The following is a 15,139-nucleotide window of genomic DNA, read 5'->3' on the forward strand; positions in this document are numbered from 1 at the left end:
ATCTTCGAGAGGCTATAGTGCATTTAGGATAAACTTCCATTCTTTCTTTCCTTATCGTGCGTCATTGATTCAACTTGAAGCGTATCTCAATGAATTTTTTCCACTCACTCGTATGCGTATGTGAGCGCTCGGTATCAATTGTACATCGACGGCTTATGGATCCTATGGATGAGGTGCGAGATGTATTTTCTGTGTTTTGGTGATGGTCCAGTCTGGAAGACCTGAGGCCCGATTTGGACGGCAGCTTAAGCTCGGTAGTTTTAGTTATGTGAGCATGTACTTTTGGACTTATATGTATGGTAGTGTCCCTATGAGTGGAATTTATGGCTCAGTGAGTGGTTGGATGGCTATATGATAAAGTATGATGTGACTGCGGGATGTGTTCAGACTGTTTGAATGCGACGAGAAGAGTTTGCTTGGGATGTAAGAAGGACTATTGAATGCTTGATCTCTGTCTTAATATGTTATATAGTCTTGACTTATGATCGTAATGTGGAATCTTTCATGTTGTTTAATTGTGAAACGAATTAGATCGTCACACCTTGTTGATGAGTTTAAAATCAGGAAGATTTAGTGACTGTGTAGTAGTTGTGGCAACTAGAGAGCGGGGTGTCATGAGGTTGTGTGATCCCTATGTTATTTTCGTGGAGAGTTTTCTCTTACCGGTGGGTTATATGTGTAGCAACTTGAGTTTGGATCGCTTGAGGAAGTTGGCTTGACTGTTACGAGGATGAATGCGAGCTTAATAGATGATTTGCGGTATTATATGGTTTGTGTTACCTGAGCTTATGAAGGATCTAGTTGAATCTCACTGCGGTATTATGGCAGTAATAGAGTATGGGTATGGCGAGTTATTAGATGTTTTATTCTCTGGCTTTGAGCTAAGTGGGGAAGTCTGCTATTGACGATTTGATTGCATGGTTATGTGTTAAATACTAGTTTTGGTTTGAGGCATACTTGTGGATCGATTATTAGTTGCAGAGGTTGAGATCGAGGATGATTCGAGTAAGAAATTTCTGGATACGGGTTATATTGCACTTTATAGGTATATGGAAATCATGGAATGATTTGAGTTATTATTGATGACGGATGTAGTGTGCATGGAGTAGGAATTTACTCGATTATGTTAAGGTATGGATTACTTATTGAGATGTAGTGCGCATGGATTACTTTATGGGTGTGGATCGGTTATTCCTTGCTCAAGTCGTTCAGCCCGTTTGGGTGGTGCAATTGAGATTTGAGCAGTGTGGATAACTCTCGAGAAGGTTCTGATGGACTCAAGATTTATATGTGGCAATTGGGAATTTTTAGGATTTATATATGGCTAGAATCTGAGATTTACATTGGATGGTGTCGGGACTCGCGATATTTCTATATCATTTTGGATTCTACATTTAAGTATCATGAAGGTGAAAGAAACGGTATTAGATTTACAGAAGGTCTCTTCAGAGTAGGTATCTCGGATGTGGTACATTTGGGATGCTTAAGAAGGAATACGGCGGCTTATGGGCCTTAGGGAGGTGCGGTTTTATGCTAGGATTTTTTGTGGTGAGCTTTGGGTAAGGATCGTGGCTTTCTGGCAAGGAGAAGTGTCAACTTTAGGGTAATTCGAAAAGAACTAATAGAAAATAGGACAGCTCGGTAGTAGGTTGGATCAATACGGTAATGGTTATGATCGGTTCTTTGGGTACTTATGATGTGGTGAGTCTCTATAGGTATTTTGTGGCAATCCTCTTGGGTTTGGCGACCTGCGTGGATTTGTTGAGTTAGAGAGATGCAGTTCTGATGGCTTGGTTATGTGCAAATGGGTTTCGAAAAGTTCTCGATAGTTTCTACCACGGTTTGAGACGGATATTCCCTACCGGCATGAGGAGCATGTTGTGTGTTATGATTTTCTTCTATATGGGATCAAACGGAAGGTTTCTGACTGATCATGTATGTATTATACTAGTAACTCAGAGTTGATTATGAGATTCTTGTGCTTTTCATGTGATGGCATGATAGTTAGATGCGGTGTGCTGTGTGGGATTGAGATTTGCATGTGCAAGATCATAGTTCAGTTTTGAAGGGAAGGTCATGAATTCTTAGACAACATAGAAGGTTTCAGATGAGTAGATGAATGCTATTACTACTTGGTATTGCCTGAGAAGGGTGCACAATTCAGAAGGCGCATTATGTTTTGACTTACGAATGCTTCACTCATATTGCGGTACCTGCCGGGTTGATCAATTACAGATATTCAGATTTTGCTATGTAGCATGGAATAATTATAGAAGTATTTTTCGTGGGGATGATTATGTATGAGTGATGTGTTAGTCATTCGAATGGTGGATTTGGGATTGGCTATGGTGATTAATATGTTCTATGGATTTGGAGACTGGAGTTCTCAGAAGCAGATTTTTTCGGGGTTGCAGACTGTGAAGATCTGGCCAAATTTAGATAGATGGTAGTATGTTTGTGGACTTTAGGAGGGCCATTTATCCATTTGGGGATGACCGGAGTTGATTTGGGGGACCACTGGTAAGTCCAATAAGGATGTGTATTTTACACCAGGCCGGATTTGTTGACTCAGAACTGTTAATGTTGAGGGGTGTGTCATTCGTCTAGAGTTGAGCTTGTTCGTGTTTTGATATGTTCTATGTGCTACTCTTCTATGCTACAAGGGGTTGTGATTTGTTGGTTATATGCAGACACGATGCAGTTCATTTTGGGCCTTATGGCAGAATTCGAACGCGATATGATTGGGGTGTGTAATGGTTGATTGCGCCTTGGTCATGGTCTTCTCCATGGTTATGGTCATGAACTTCATGTACTTGATATAAAATTTCGTGTGGTTGTTAATTTTGAGCATTGTGGCTTGAGGTATTTCATTGGAACGGTGTTTGGATGGGGTCACGCATTGCCGCGAAGTTACGTTTGGATATGATCCTTTGTGTTAGACTCGTATGTCTTGGCCCTACTATGTGTGATGGGTTGGTAGCATTGAGTTTGTGGTGGTACTTGTTGAGCTTGCGGGATGATTCTCTCATTTGAGTCATTTTCCATTTTTTGGTGCATTTGAATTGTTGCGCATTGGTGCACGGATTGCACAGTTTGTGGCTTATGGTTGTGTTGTTATGGAAGGTTAGTAGATTGGTTGTATTTGATGAGATAGGTCATTGGACCTAGAATAGATACTATCATATTTGATTGTGATATATTTGAAAGGATAAAATCGAAAGTCGACTTAGGAATTGGCTTTGGTTCTGATTGGACTAGAGAGGGCTCCATGACTTGTTGATCTGATGAGTGGTTATGAGTTTTTGCATGTTTCCTTCATCATCGATAGTGTACAAAGGTTATGAACAATGTTTTGTTTGATATGAGGTTTGTTACCGGTGTCGGGTTGGTTATCGAGCAACTATTACGGTCGGAAGCTATTGCTATGAGTATTTGAGTTATGTAGTATACCATGTGATTACATCTTGGGTTATGGTTATGGCTTGATACAGCTTGTTCAGACTTATGCAGTGTGTAGATGCGAGGTTCAGGTCTTATAGAAAATTTTGGATATTGGAAATTAGATTCTGAGGTTTACGGGTTAAGGTTGAAGTAATGATCTTCGGTTATGTTATCTTGTCGGGCCTATATGGAATAGGGTGGCATAAGATCACCCCCGGGTATATGCATGGTAAGGTTACACGATGATTTGATGGCTTTGGAACGACTCTGGGTACGTTCGAGGACGAACATATGCTTACGTGGGGGGGGGGGGGAATGTAATAACCCAGTCGGTCGTTTTGAACATTTGCATCTCGTTTAGCTATTTGAGGCCTTGAGCAGCATCGTGTGATGTATTATGACTTGTGTGAATCGTCAGTTTTGATTTTCAACTTATTCGGAATCAATATGGAAGAATGAATTTTATGATTGAAGCTTTAAAGTTGGAAGAGTTGACAAAGATTGACTTTTTAGTATTTGACATCATATTGGAGTTTTGATAGTTTCGTTAGGTCCTGATGGTGATTTTGGACTCGGGCGTATGCCCGGATTTGCATTTGGATATTTCTAGAAGGTTTTGGCGCTAATTGGTGAAAGTTGGAAATTTGAAGGTTTGGAAAGTTCATAAGTTTAACCGAGAGTTGACTTTCAAGATATCGGATTCATATTGTTGTTCCAGGAATGGGAATAGCTTCGTTATGCCATTTGAGACTTGTTTGCAAATTTTGGGTTCATTCCGTATTGATTTTATATGTTTTGGCACGAGATTTGGATGTTGAAAATCTAAAGTTCATTAAGTTTGAATTATGGCGCGATTCGTCGTTTCGATGTTGTTATGTGTGATTTGAGGTCTCGAGTAGGCACGTGTTATGTTATTGGACTTGTTAGTATATTCGGACGGGGTCCCGAGTGGCTCGGATGCATTTCGGACGAGGTTCGGATCATTGTTTTCCTATTATTGCATTGTCGAAGAATTCTGGGGTTGGTTTAGCTGCTTCTGCGGGGTATTGGTCGCAGAAAAGACTTCGCAGATGCGGGAGGTTCATTGCATAAGCGGGAGAAAACTGGGCTTGAGGTCTTCGTAGATGCGGAATTTGAATCGCATCTGCGACTTCGCAGAAGAAATTGTCATGGGCGCAGAAGCGAGGTCTTGCACATGGGCGAAGAGTATCTCGCACCTACGATGTCGTTGAAGCGGAAAAATTATTCCGCAGGTGCGAGGGGTTGGCTGGTTAGTTGTTGTCGCAGAGCGTAAATGTTGTCGCATAAGCGATACCGTAAAAGCGACTATTTTCTTCACAGATGCGAACAGTGCTGCCCAGAACCTATAATTTCGAGGGTTGGTCATTTTATTCACATTCTTGAGAATTGGAGCTCCGTTTTGGGTGACTTTGGAGAAGAATTTCTCCACACGGATTGGGGTAAGCATTCTTGACTCGCTTGTGATTATATTTCATGAATTAATCTTCATTTTCGGCGTATAATTATTGATTTTAAAGAGAAAATTAGGGGGGGGGGGGTTGTCTAAAGTTTCAAATAGTGAATTTTTGAGTTTTGATTATCGATTCAAAGTTGAATTTGAGTGAAACTAGTATGGTTGGACTCGTAATTGAATGGGTTGATTCTTTGGGTTGGATGTGCCCTGTAAAGTGCCGAGTGCGAATGCCGAGTAATTGGGAGGACTGAATGACTGTGAGGACTGAGTGACTGTGAGGAATGCGTGACTGTGAGGACTGAGTGAATTGATACACTAAAAGTATGCATATGTTTTTATCACTATGATGCATTGCATTTTACATGCACACCTGTCATGCTGGCATAAAGATGTATTTTCCTCATATTGTACGGTATTACTTCGTTCATGACTTCTTATACACATTGACATGTAGGCACAGAGATATACTTTCCTCATGCCATCTGATAATGAAGCATTTTCCTGTTGAAAGTTTTGGGAAAAATCACAGTTTTTCAAACTTACTCATATTTTGGTGATTTCGGTAAAGATTTGGGTTTTACTGTTATACTTGAAAAGCATGACTATTTTTCGCAACCGTGAACTAGTTGAGCATCATATCTCTGAGTTATTTCTTGTACTACTTTTATTATATTATTATGAGCTGTTGTTGGCTACTGGTATTGGATTCTGGCCTTTGTCCCATCTCGTCACTACTTTCAACCTAATGTTAGGTTTGTTACTTATTGAGTACATGTGGTCGGTTGTACTTATACTACATTTCTGTACCTTGCGTGCAGATTTGGATGTTGATGTTGTTGTGTATGGCGGGAGCTAGCATTGAAGATGTACCTGCATTCCGATCATAGCTGCCTCTTATCTTTGTTAGCTTTAAAAATTATGAATCTATTCGTGTACATTTCAAGCAGATAATGTATTTATTTCATACCAACTTTGTAAACTTTAAATCTTAGAAGCTCATGATTTATACTACCAGTCCTTAAAAAATTCTTTGTAGAAAAGTTCAGTTGTATTATCATTAGTTCCCTTAATGAATCTCATTTGAATTGGTTTACCTAGCTGGTTGAGGTTAGGTGGCATCACGACTAGTTGGATTTTGGTCGTGATAAACTTTAACATGAGTAAACTGAGATCTACTTGTCGGCATCTCATTAGCAAACACATGTTTGATTAGTTTCATAGTCAACTTTAACTTTAATTTATTGCACAAAAGTTAGTTACTGAATATTATTTGTAGCGGAAATTTTACTCAACTTTGTTAAGTATAAAGTCACTAAGCTATCTTTTGTAACCAAAAAGTCACTCAAAATATCACAGAAAGTAAAGAAAAGGAAACAAAACAAACATTTTCTATTTCTTTATGAAAAAAGAAATATTTTCTATGATGTTTAGGCAAATTTGAATTACATTGAAATCACTTTCGACTTCCTAGACCTAAACATAAGAAAATTATTATTTACCTTTCACAGGGAGCACCGTACCGATGACATCGACAAAAGAACAAGGTCAACTAGGTGATTAACTTAACGACATGTATCATATACCGTACTTGCTCAGTTTTTTTCATCGTAGTGTTGCATGAATCGGCTTAGCCATGCTAATATGGCAAATTTGCTCCACTTGGGGGACTTATCCCATAAACCTCAGCTTAGCCTTAGAATGTGTCCCTACACCAGCACGTGTAGTTCTATGGTGTCGTTTCGAACCGATCTCGGTGGTCTCCACTAGTAACTCCTAAAATATTTGATATTCTAAAAATAGATTCATAACCTAAACCCTCAAATGATCTTATTTTATCAAATCATAACTCATGGCCAAACTAAACCATTTGAATAAAATGAAATACATAATATTGTTCATGTTAAAGACTTTAGCAATTTAACATCCATCTTTTAAAGATATAACAAATGCTATCCATAAATCTAGTTTCAAAATAAATACTCTTCATAAAAATATATTTTTAGCACTCAAATATGTTTTATTCTTATCAATACATAAGTTTTAATGAAACTTATAACATTTCCCTCAAGCAGCATTTATCAAGTCTTTGAAAATAAGATTTTCCTTTATAAAATAACAAGATCTCTTATATGCAACACAACTCAAAATATATGGTGACATCCTTCCCTGATTGTCCCAACAAGTGCAGATGCACATTTACAAACAAGCTTACGTATTAACTCAAAGCATGATTTTAAGGAAATCTCTCAAGAAGAGTAATTTTTAATCAACTTACCTAACTTTCGCTTTGATATCAATTATATACTTCTTATTCCCTTAGGTATTTCAATATTGATAAAAATGCTAAAACTTCATCAACAACTTGATATCTATAGTTAGATATTCTAACTACATTAAAATACATCCAAACAATATTATCAATATCCATTTAGGACTCACAAGTTGGTTACAAACTTATAACCATCCCAATCGTCAACTAGTGTGATGATCCAAAAATGTCATCTTTAATTTAAACGTTCATTTATGTATTCTATGAAGAGGTTGAGAGTTTACCTGCTATGAGTTACGTATCACCTGAATAGTTAATGTTAATGGCGTTCCTTTTCTAGTAATATATTGCTTATGATGTCACTGTTAGCATTATTTTCATGTTGTGTTACGTTGATTGAATTATATATGTGTTATTAGTATTGGTTTCTGGGATTCTATGGCAGGTGTATAGACTCAGTTACAAAGGAAACTCTAGCGAAATTTTTGAAAATTTTGAGAGTTAGTAAAAATTCGGGAAATTGAAATGGGTGAAAGAAGAGATAAGTTATGTTATGTGTTTAGGGACGGACTCTACTTCTTATTTGAGGACTATTAATATTATGGATATCAATTGTATATGATAATAAGTGTACGAGGCATATTATAAGTGATGTGGGGTCTAAGGAGAGGCCTAAGTCAAAGTCAAGATGAAAATTTTCATAATAGACTAAAGTTCCAAATGAGTACACACAAGATCAAATTTGGACAAGAATATCTAAACATATATAAGGATTTATGTGATGATAAACCTATCAAATAAAAGATTTTCGAGTCTAGTTTCTAACTTTTCAAACCGTTCATCATTTGGACACTCCTACAAGAAGTTATGACAAAATTACCAAAGGTTGGAAAAATGTGATTCTGCGGTCAGATGTGCGACCACAGAATCATTATGTTCTCGCAAAACCCATTGTGCGGCCGCAAAAAAGGTCGCAGACCTGTCCAGTGCATCCTAGTTTTTAGCATCAATTTTGCAGTCCATTGTGCGACCCGCATACCCATTGTGCGGTCCATTGTGTGACCGCATACCTGCATTCGGAGGGTTCATTTTTCTATTTTCATAACCCGACCCCATTTTGATAAATAGGCTTTGGGGCTTATTTTGGGATAATTATCTGATGAATTTAGAGAGAAGTGAGAGATTTCTAGAGAGAGGAAGAAGCTCAAGTGCTTTGTTCATCAAAAATCTTGTTCAAGCTTTGAAATCCAACTAGGAAATATCACAAGATCTTCACCCAAGAGGTAAGGTTCTAACCCCTAGTCTTCAATTTCGAGTTTGGATAAAGATGGCTGATTATGAGTGTGATTCTTGGATGTGAGAGTATTAGTTATACATGCTTGTACCAATAAGGTTGTGGGAAGATTGTTGAGTTCAAATGGATAAAGTTTGGGTTGAAAATAGTAGAAATCTTCAAAAACTTTAATTGAGGATTTGAAAGGCAATCCGAAGTCGGAATTCGATAATTTTTGTATGGTTGAACTCGTATCGGAACGGGTGTTTGTGACTAGATTTGAATCTTTCGGACACGAATTCGCGAGGCAAAGGTTTATTGGAATCTTAAAATTGGTTGCAAAACTAAGTAAGTATCGTGGTTAACCTTGACTTGAGGGAATAGAGCCCTTGAATTAATTGTTATGTGAAATTCATGTGAATGACGTATAAGCGAGGTGACGAGTGTCTATACGTTGTCAAATTAATTGTTTGCAAAATTATTTAAAAATCATAAATTATTTTAAATCATGAATTAATTATTATATTAATTATTTCTCTCATATTCCTTGTCTCATATTATGTCTTGAATCCACGCTATAATTGCCACATATTTATTTGAATTATGTGTCTTAATTGCTACTTGATATTTAGTACATAAAATATTAAATTTGCCTATTTGCTCCCCGATTTCCACAATTAATTGCTACTTGTCATTACTTATTTTCCAAATAAATTATAATCATTGTATGTCTTGTTGCCTAATAATTTCTTATTTAATGTGATATTTATCAGAATATTTAATTTGCATTTAAGAATTTATAAATTATATTTTGGAGTGGGTTGCACGCCACAACAGATTTATTTTAAGTTTATATTATTGGAGCGGGTTGCACGCCGCAATGGATTTATTGAAAGTTTATATTGTTGGAGCGAGTTGCACGCCGCAATAGAATTTAATTGAAAGATTATATTGTTGGATTGGGTTTCACGCCGCAACGAAATTTATGTTAAGTTTATATTGTTGGAGCGGGTTGCACGCCACAACGAGAATTAATTGAGGGATTATGACTGCTGAATTGACTTCAATTATTGAAATGATTTAACAGTTTTACTTCTATTCCTATTATTATTATTATTATTATTATTGCGTACAGGTTAATGTAAGTGACATGCCTTAGCCTCGTCACTAATTCGTTGAGGTTAGGATCGGCACTTACTGGGTACATGGGGTCGGTTGTACTCATACTACACTCTGCACTTCTTGTGCAGATACCGGAGTTGGTCTCAGCGACGCATAGTAGATTTGTTCGGATTCAGCTATTTGCATGAGAATTGAGGTATAACTGCATGAGGTTCGCAGGAGTCCCCTTTTACTTTACTTTAGTTGTGTGCTTTCTTTCAGACAACCTTATTTTATTCAGACCCTTGTTTGTATTATTCTAGAAGTTCGTGCACTTGTGACTCCAGTTCTGAGATGGTATTTAGACATCGCTATTATTATTATTATTATAGATTATTCACTTTATTTCAGACTTTATTTCCACATTTGTTCCTTTGTTATTAATTAATTTAAAACTGTTTTAAAATGGCTAATATTATTCTAATATTGGTTTGCCTAGTAAGTGAAATGTTAGGTTCCATCACGGTCCCGAAGGTGGGAAATTTTGGGTCGTGACAATTAGGTTCACCCATTAGCCTATTAAATTATATTCTTATAAAGTAAAACTCATTTGGATTCATTAACTATACCACATTAATTATCCAACATCACCAAATCTCTATTTATTATCTTTCCTAATGAAACCCTAGTCCACAAATATCTATTTCAAGAACTAGTATTATTTCTTAATCAAATAGTGATTTTTACTTGAACTCGTTTACCATTTAAGTTATTGTAACAACACAACCGGTCGTTTTGAGCATTTGTACTCAGTTCGACAGTTTGAGGTCATGAGTATGGTATAATATAACTTGCGTGTATCATTGATTCTAGTTTTCAAGTAGTTCAGGATTGATTTAGAATGATGATTCTCACTTGAGATGCTTGAAGTTGAAAAAATTAACCAATTTTGACTTTTGGTATATTTGACCTCAGATCAGAGTGTTGATAGTTTCGATAGGTCCGGATGGTGAGTTTGGACTTGCACGTATGCCCGGATTTGCATTTGGATATTTCTAGAAGGTTGCGATACTATTTGGCGAAAGTTAGAAATTTGAAGGTTTGGAATGTTCATAAGTTTGACCGGGAGTTAACTTTGATGATATCGAGTTCGCATTTTAGTTTCGAGAGTTGGAATAGCTTCGTTATGTTATTTAAAACTTGTGTGAAAAATTTAAGGTCATTCCAAGTTGATTTGATATGGTTTGGCACGAGTTTTGAAAGTTAAAAGTTCAAAAGTTTATTAAATTTGATTTGAGGTGTGATTCATAGTTTTGATGTTTTTATGTGTGATTTGAGACCCCGAGTACATCCGTATTGTATTTTGGGACTTGTTGGTATGTTTAGACGGGGTCCCTAGGGGCTCGAGTGTGTTTCGGGGTGCTTTCGGATCATTACTGATTGGCTTGGAGTTGCTGGTTTCTGTTGTTTTCTAAGCTCTTCGTTGTTCTTCGCGGTCGTGAAGATGTGGTCACGATTGTGAAGATATGGTCGTGACCGCGTAGTGATTCATGGAACTGGGGGATTTACTTAATCGTGTTCGCGACGTGTCGATTTCGTTTGCGGAGAGTTAGGGATAATCTTCTTCGCGTTCGCTCATGTGGAATCACGGTCACGTAATGTTGAGCTGGGAGCTAGAGTTGGAGTTGGAGGCTTTCTTCATCACATTCGCGTAGAGAGTCGCATTCGTGAAGTTCTGTGTCAGTTATAAGTCACGTTTGTGTGGTGTGTGCCGCGAACGCGAAGAGTAATTTGAGGGCAATGGAGTTGGTGCTTCACGGATCTGTGATCTCGAAGAGTTCACCTCGTAGTGTTTATAAGGTACTATATTTCGAAGGTTTTGGTCATTTTATCATATTTTGAGTTGCGGATCTCGGATTTGGCCGATGTTGGAAGTGTTTTTCACCACACGGATTGGGGTAAGTATCTTTGACTCGGTTTTGATTATATTCCATGATTCTATCTTCGATTTTGGTATTTTATTAATGTTTTCAAAAGAGAAATTGAGGGTTTTGTCTAAACTTCCCTAAAGTGAAATTTTGAGCTTTGAATATTGATTCAGAGTCGGATTTGAGTGAAATTAGTATGATTGGGCTCGAAATCGAATGAGTTAACATAATTTGTGAGTTTTGTCGGGTTCCGAAGTGCGGGTTCGAGTTTGACTTTTTGGTTGACTTTGAGTATTTGATTAAAAATTCAACCTTTATCATTTGGGTTTCCTTCATACGACATTATTTGATTATTTTGAGTTGCTTTTGGCTAGTTTCGAGTCGTTCGGGGGCCAATTTGAGCGGGATGGCGCTTCTAGTGTGTCGATTTTGCTTGTTTGAAGTAAGTGTCGTGCCTAACTTTGTTGGAGAATTTTTTTCTACTATTGATATTGTTTGCTACATGCGGGGGTGATGCATATATGAGGTGACGAATGTATATGCATGTGTCAGGGTTAATCATGCTTGGGGGTAGATTATATGATTATTTGTGCCTTGTTGGAGTATGCGACCTTCTTCCTTCATGTTTTACTTGACTTCTTGATTAATATTAATATGAAGTTAAATGCTAGAAACCATGATTTAGCTTATTATAACTTGATTAAAATTTGACGGGCGTTTTGTGATACTATTGATGTGCTAAATTCGGTCATCACTATACTTAATCATAAATACATCGCTACAACTGTTATTCTTGAGATATTTGGATTCTATACTTGCGTTGAAGATCGCTTTTGAGATTTGTTGAGATACTTGAACAATAAGGTTCTTGAGGCTAATTGAATTGTTATTGGTTTATTAAGTTATAATTGGCTTGAAAGTTGTGATTGATGTTCAATTGGAATATTCGCCTAATCACTCTCCTTGATGTTATTCATGCTTCCTACCTTATTTATTATTAATATACATGTGCTTGGTGAGGAAGAGCTTAAAGCACGAAGGGTGACACTGTACCATTGCATATACATTATCGTGTGAGGAAGAGAGTAAAGCACGAAGGGTGATATTGTGCCATTACATATACATTATCATGTGAGAAAGAGGGTAAAGCACGAAGTGTGATGGCGTTCCATTTCATATACATTATCGTGTGGGGAAGAGAGTAAATCACGGAGGGCGATGCCTTTCCATTTCATTTACATTATCATGTGAGGACGAGAATAAAAGCACGAAGGGTGACATCGTGCTATTATTTTTATATTAGCATGTGTTCATGGTACGAAGGGTGTTTCCGTGCAGATGAGGACAAGAGACATGCATTATATTGTGATATCTTTCCCTTGTATATACAATTATGCCTTTCTCTTGAGTTGATAATGTTGCACCTATATTTTCTATGTGACCTGTCGTTGTTGCTTTATATTTGTCCTCTACCTTAATTTTTGTTGTATTATTCATGCCTTCTATTTATTTAGTTTATAAAGATCATGTTTTTCTTCTTGTTTGTTATATCTATATCTATGCCATTTCTCATTTGTTGCACTTTCGTATAAGCCTTCTACCATTTTATTTATCCATGCCTTGTATTTGTCTAGCTTATAAAGATCATATTTTCCTACTTGGTTGTTATATCTACATCTATGCCATTTCTCATTTGTTGTATTTTCGTATAAGCCTTCTACCATGTTTGTTAGTGAAATTTATGTTCTCCTATCTTAATTACTATCATTACCTTTATGCTTCCCACCTAGTCTGTTACCGTTGTCCAAATGCACTACCTTGTTTGTTATTGCTTCCTGCGTACTTCCCACTTTGTTGTTACCTTTGTTGGCATTTCTTTCACTTGGTTGGTATTGTTATACATATGCTTGGTGAGCAAGAGATAATTATACCAAGGGTGTTGCCGTGCCATTTGATTTGAAATACATTCATATATTTGGTGAGGTTGAGATAAATGCACGAAGGGCGTTGCCATGTCATTTGATTTGATATCTTGAGTATATTTCTCACACTATGAAATTCTGGGTTTACTACTGTAGTCTTGGTCATCGCTCTAAGGAAAATATTGGTTGAGATATTGAGAATTATTGACCGTAATTTCTTCTAGTAATCATTTACTACTTCGCATAATTATTCTTGTACTCTTCTCTGTTATGTTCTAGTATTGTTTTTATAGAACATTCTACTGCACAGGTTATATCAGTGAGTATCTTTTAACTAAAAAGCCCCGTTACTACTTCATCGAGGTTAGTCAAGATACTTACTTGGTACATGGGGTCGATTGTACTCATACTACACTTCTGCACCTTACGTGCAGATCTTGGAGCTGAGATGCGGTGGATGATGAGAGTTGATTCTGAAGATGTACGTGCCTTTCGGATATAGCTACCACTTGTCCACGAGTAGTTTTAGAGTTGAATTCTGTTTATGTACATAAGTTGAATTTATTTCATATCAATTTCTATAAAAATACAGTCTTAGTAGCTCATGACTTGTACTACAAGTCCTTGGGATATTGTATGGAATCTAGATATATCATTTATTGATCACTTTTATTTTTTTAGAATTGTGTTAACTGTTAATTGGCTGACCTAGCGGGTTTGGTTAGGTTCCATCATGACTAGTGAATTTTGGGACGTGACAGTTATCAAGTCTATTAAAATCATTAGAAACTCAAAATAATTTCATTTGTATCAATCCATCACTACTCACCTTCTTTTTCACCCAAAATTTTATTTTTAAGACCCACTGCTAGGGTTCCTATAATTGTAACGATCCGACCGGTCTTTCTGCTTTCTAGATCCTCATTTCTCCAATTAAGACTCCATGTTCGGGTTTGGAAGGGTCCAAGTAGAAATCGGAATACTTAGTTCCTTAATAATGGCTTATAATAGTTAAGTTTAACTTGAGTCAACGTTTTGAGTAAACGATCTCAAAATCAGGATTTAATGGTGTTACGACCCAAAATCTCACCCGTCGTGATGGCGCCTATGTGAATACTAGGCAAGCCGATAATCTCAATAAACCACCATATCTTTAGAGTTTGAAAATATAATATCTAAATTTAGCGGAAGAAAACCTCACAAATACATATATGAACACTCCCAAAACCCGGTGTCACTGAGTACATGAGCATCTAATATGAATACAAGTCCGAAAAATATGGTCTATAATAGTCTGAGATAAAATACAGTAAACAAGGAGATAGGGAAGGAGAGACAAGGTCTGCGAAACAAGGTAGCTAGCTCTGAATCTCCGAAAAATCAACTGTGCGAAAGAATCAACACCCGCTAGGACCGGGAACACCTGGATCTGCATATGAAGTGCAGGGTATAGTATGAGTACAACTAACTCAGTAAGAAATAATAATAAATAAGGAATTGAAGATAGTGATGAGCTACATAGTTATAGTTCATTTTCACTAATTCCAACAGAGAACAGACATGCTTTCAAATCCAGCAGTTTAAGTTAATTCAATTTATACAGTTCAAGTTCATGTAATCCGAATATAAAATCTTTCTGCGAATTTCACAAGAATGACAAATAGCAACTAAGTGCAACACCAAATGAAAAGCAAGTACAGCCTCTCAGGGAAACAACCACTCCACTCGTCA

This window comes from Nicotiana tomentosiformis, chromosome 2 (assembly GCF_000390325.3).
Source record: "Nicotiana tomentosiformis chromosome 2, ASM39032v3, whole genome shotgun sequence".
NCBI lineage: Eukaryota > Viridiplantae > Streptophyta > Magnoliopsida > Solanales > Solanaceae > Nicotiana > Nicotiana tomentosiformis.